The sequence below is a fragment of the Marmota monax genome, unplaced genomic scaffold, assembly GCF_021218885.2.
Source record: "Marmota monax isolate L192 unplaced genomic scaffold, Marmota_monax_Labrador192_F-V1.1 WCK01_AAM20220418_F8-fsc00178, whole genome shotgun sequence".
Taxonomy (NCBI): Eukaryota; Metazoa; Chordata; class Mammalia; order Rodentia; family Sciuridae; genus Marmota; species Marmota monax.
This window is the reverse complement of record NW_026694501.1, coordinates 1,178,211-1,183,609: the sequence shown is the minus strand read 5'-3', so window position 1 is coordinate 1,183,609 and position 5,399 is coordinate 1,178,211.

Below are 5,399 nucleotides of genomic sequence, written 5' to 3'. Positions count from 1 at the left end.
TTATTATTCCGAAAACTGATAAATAAAAGAATCAAGCATTTATTCTGTACAAACTGTGCCTCAGTGAAACTGAGGGGTGATTTTTCTTTATACAAGTATTCCAACTAATAAACGAAAAAGGAATGATAGAATATCATTTTGCAAGCCTTTAAGGAAGTTTATTTTGCAAACCTATAATAAAATAATAGATTTAGTTAAAAACTATTAATGGCAACAAACTTTTCAAAGAAGAAAAGCACCACAATATGATATGCTTCCAGATAGAAGTACACAGCACAACCTATGAAATATATCCTTATTCCTAAATCAGATCCAGATCAAATCAGATCTCTTGATCTAACTACCAATTCACAGGAAATATGGGGAATAGAAAATACCAAATGATACCATGAGGTTTTAATCAGCTAAATACAGAATGTGGAAATTGTAGAAGACAAATCATCAAATTTCTTCCAAAGGGAATAGAAAAGGTGGCTCATGCTTGTAATCCCAGAGACTCAGAAGGATGAGGCAGGAAGACCGTGAATTTGAAACCAGCCTCAGCAACTTAGTGAGGTCCTAAGCAATTTAGTGAGAACTTATCTCAAAATCAATCAATCAATCAGTCAATCAAAGGACTGGGGTTGTGGATTCAGTGGTTAATTACTCCTGGGTTCAATCCCTAGTACTCCAAAGATGGGGGGGAGGGGAGGGGGACTATGAATGAAGAATTTTAGAATCATTTCAACCAAATGTAATGTGTGAATCTTAATCCAAACAAATGTAAAATAACATTTGGGAAAAAAATCAGGGCTATTTACGCACTGACTGGATATTTAAGTATATTTAAAAACTGAGCTAATTTTTATTTATTTACTTATTTATTTCTATGTAATTTTTTTACTTATATATGACAGCAGAATGCATTATAATTCTTATTACACATATAGAGCACAATTTTTCATATCTCTGGTTGTATATGTAGTATATTCACACCAACTCGTGTCTTTATACTTGTACTTTGGATAATAAAGATCATCACATTCTACCATCATTAATTACCCCATGCCCCCTTCCTTCCCCACCAACCCCTGTGCCCTATCTAGAGTTCATCTATTTCTCCAATGCTCCTGCTCCCTATCCCACTATGAATCAGCCTCCTTACATCAAAGAAACATTCAGCATTTGTTTTTTGAGGGATTGGCTAACTTCACTTAGCATTATCTTCTCTTACTCTATCCATTTACCTCCAAATGTCATGATTTTATTGTCTTTTATTACTGAGTAATATTCCATTGTGTATATTTGCCACATTTTTTTATCCATTCATCTATTGAAGGGCATCCAGGTTGGTTACACAGTTTAGCTATTGTGAGTTATGCTGCTATAAACATTGATGTGGCTGTGTCCCTGTAGTTTGCTGTTTTTAAGTCCTTTGGGTATAGACCCAGGAGAGGGACAGCTGGGTCAAATGGTGGTTCCATTCCCAATTTTCCAAGAAATCTCCATACTGCTTTACTTATTTGTTTTTGAGATGGGTATCCTGTTACCCAAGCAGCCTCAAACTCCTGGGCTCAAGCAGTCCACCTGCCTCAGTCTCTCAAGTAACTAGGATTCAAGAGTGTACCACCGAGCCTGGTTCAGTTTCTGGAATTTGCTTCTAAGTAATCCAACAGGGAAGAGAGGAAGTAACTGTTGATAAATTTAAACTCAGATTAGCCATGACTTGATCATTACTGAATGAGTGCATGCAGTTTTGGGAGTCTCTCTCCTTTGGGAAATGTGTGAAATGTTTCTTAATAAAATGATTAGAGGGTAAAGACACCTCTCTCCTGTTGTGTGTGTAATCAGTGTTTGTTAAATGAGAAAAATGACTCTTTTGTACTATTCCAGGATTATGGTCTCATGATTGAGTCCCTAAAACAAAGAAATAAACAAACAAACAAACAAACAAAAAGACTTGGGGGTAAGGCCTGTGAGCTCTTCTGGGGCACTACACAAAGGGAATTGAAGAGTCTGAGTGACACTTGGCAGCCAGTGCACAAAAAGAGGTCATGAAGGTTTGAGATAGTAGTAGCAGTTTTGAATCAGGGAAAATCAGTTGAGGCTTACAGCTGGTAATGAAAGAATAAAAACCAAGAGGCTGGGCTGGGCCCAAGGGTTCAATAGCTCCAAAGCCTGTTTCTCTTAGCCTGTTGAGTCTATAAACCTGGAATAGTACAAAAGAGTCATTTTTTTCATTTAACAAACATTGATTACACACACAACACATGCATAGTATTATAAGAAATAAAAAACCTGGCTTGGTAGTTATAATGCACCAATAAAAATACGTTGACAGTACTCTGAGAAGAAAAAAAAAAAAACAGGCCTGGGAAACAGTATTGCCAGTACAACATTTATGTATAAGCAATTATACACAAGCAATGTGGAAAACAGGAGGAACACCTAAGTTTGCCTAGAGTTAACTAATGTAGATTTTACAGAAGAAACAACTTTGGAGTTTTAAACTTGAAGACCAAGTTGGTATTTGCCAGGAAAAGGGCCAGGAGCAGATTATTTCAGGAAGAAAGAAATGAATTTGCAAGACATAACACGAAACCACAATAATGTGTTCTGGGAACTACAAGTATTTTTTGTTTTGCAGGAGCATAAAGTTGGGGGGCAGGTTCTGAGACTTGTTCCCAGCCTGCATAGATCACCATATTTTCCCTTCTTACTCTAGATCTGGACAAAGGTAAGGCCTTAAGCCTGGGATTCTATCAATCTTCCACAATTAGTTTCCTGATCAGAGAGGTGATCCAATTTCAAGAATAACTCATGGATTGTGGGCCAGACTGCATCTCAGAGCACATGTAGAAAGACAAAGAGGAAAGACGAGGGGGTTTAACAATGTGGTGTGGGTACCAACAACCTAGTTCCTGTAATTATAGATCTTTGTACAAAGAAGGAAGATGAGTCAGTCAGAAGTTCCTACAACAGTAGTGTTTTGTATGGTGAAAATAAGGAGCTAAGCCAAGTGTGAATTCACAAATCACATGATTTATTGCCTTACAAAGAGAATTTCTTCCTTAGGTTCACAATGCTGAAAGAGAAGGAGAATAATGTGAAGAAATCTCCCAGGAAAGATATTTGATAGTGCCGGGTATATTAACCACATAGTGGGTGAGTTCCATAATTATTAGTCTAGTTGCTCAATTAGGATGAAAACAGGCCTCTGAGGAAAGTAAATCTAATTAAAGGTTGAAGTGTACCTTTATACAAGTGGTTCTCAGGAGAAACTGGTTTGACCATTACAGCACAGATCTGTGATAACACTCCAAGCTAGAAGGTAATGCCAGTATGGGCAGGTCTGGCTTGGGAGCTTAGTTAAAGGTCTGCATAGCCTATGATTGTGGGTCTTCAGAGAAGCAGCTAACAGTGTGACTTGCCATGACTCTCAAAGTATCTCTGTCAAAGTTTTAGGCTTATAGGTGTTTTGATGTCTAGTAGTTCATATATGGGGCCTGATTAGGTATGATGATACATTCTCAAGGTGAGGGGGAATTTACTCCCAAGTTCTCAAATATGGAGAGTCTTCATATTCTCCAAGAGAGGAGGAAACAGACATATACTCTTTTTTTTTTTTTTTTTTTTTGGTGATTTTGGGGATCAAACCTATGACCTCAAGTACTTTACAACTGAACTACACCCCCAGCCCCACACTACAAGTTCTTATTATACCAAAACCTGTTTTGTTCATGGAGGAAATTGTGTTTGGAATCATTCAATGCTACATAGCAAGTAGACCTTGTATCTACTGCAGTTTTATATGGACACCGAATCACCTGTATTCATTTCCAAACAAATTCTTTACCCATTTTTCTATGAATTGATTAAATATAACCTAGGTGCCCATTTAAATGGCAGTTTACACATTATACATAAAATACTGAGATAGGATAGAAGACATAATATTAGACAGAAAAAAGACATGGGATAAAATAAGAGTGGCCATAATTAAATTCCACTTCTACATAACTTTGTTCACATACAACACTATTAAGTCAATTATCAGAACTTATCCACAGGTTCCTAAGTAACCTCGCTCCTGACTTTTGCATAAACAAAAATAGACCCCAAATTCGTTGCTCAGAGAAAGATTTTTTCTCTAATTTATATTTTTAGGATCTGATTACTCCACACATGTACCATACTCCTGATAAAATTCACAGTAACCCTCAATTATACATAAATATAGTATAGTACTGTTTAAACTTACAAAGCAAAAACCATGAAACACCACAGAGCGAAGTTGAGATTTTCTCACACTCACACATAAAACCGAAAAACAAACAATAACCCCCCCCCAACAAACCCCTAATAGGTAATGATGAACACATCAAGTGATTAACACAAAAAACAAAGAACTAAAAATACCTTCTTACATCATGCCTGTGAACTAGATTTTATTATTTATATACATATGTATAATACATACATATGTAAATTATATATTACATATATATTGTGTACACATAATGTATATGTTTTGCATTCCATGTTAGGGTAAAGCCAGCCTGGTCCACTTTAACCCCTGCACTCTGTTTTCTCTCAGCGTGCGTACTTCTTGCTTTCTTTTAATAAAATCATCCTGTGTTCCACACTGACGCGTCCTTAATATCCTTTTGCGTGTCAAGAATTCTCACAGCGCATGTGGCTGACCCTTCCCTCTCCTTCGGGACCTCCTGGGGACCCTCGGTCCTGGTGACGACACCACTATAACACAAAGGGTTGTTGGGAACAACCCTTGAGAGAAGCGTAAGGAATTAAAACTCACTACCAAATTACTACCAAGAGGGGCTCAGATAACACGTGGATAATACACGCTGCGGATAATACACTATGGCTGCTTTTCAAAACGTATTTTTAAGTGGCTTAGACCAGGCAAGTCTTTGCCCCATGCCTTGCGCGGTCAACTCAGACATTCGCGGAGATTTCACACAACCGCGGTCCTTCGCCGGCCGTTCTGCACCCCGTTACTCGGACGGTTCCCAGACTCGGGGTCGCTCGGCGTACTATGGCACAAGTTCGGCTTCTGCCCCAGAGGGTCAGGCGTGGCTCAAGCAGAGGCGTGGGTGGCCACACCCTCACTAGCTTCAGCTGGCCCCCGGATGTAGCTCAGCCGCTCACCTCCTCAACCGAGTCTCGGAGAGCGTCTCGCGCCTGCGCACTCCACCCTAGAGAGAAGAGGCGGGACAACGTTGCCCCGCCCCCGCGCTCCCACGCCCCTCCAGGTGCGCTTGCGCCGCGGCTCCTCCTCCTTCGCTTCACTCCCCATCGGATCGGCGGCTGGCGGCAGTTTCTCTTGGCTGCTCGGCGGCTTCGCGCGAGCCCTCACGCTCTGCGCCCGCTTGCTCCTCCGCAGCCCGGCGGTAAGG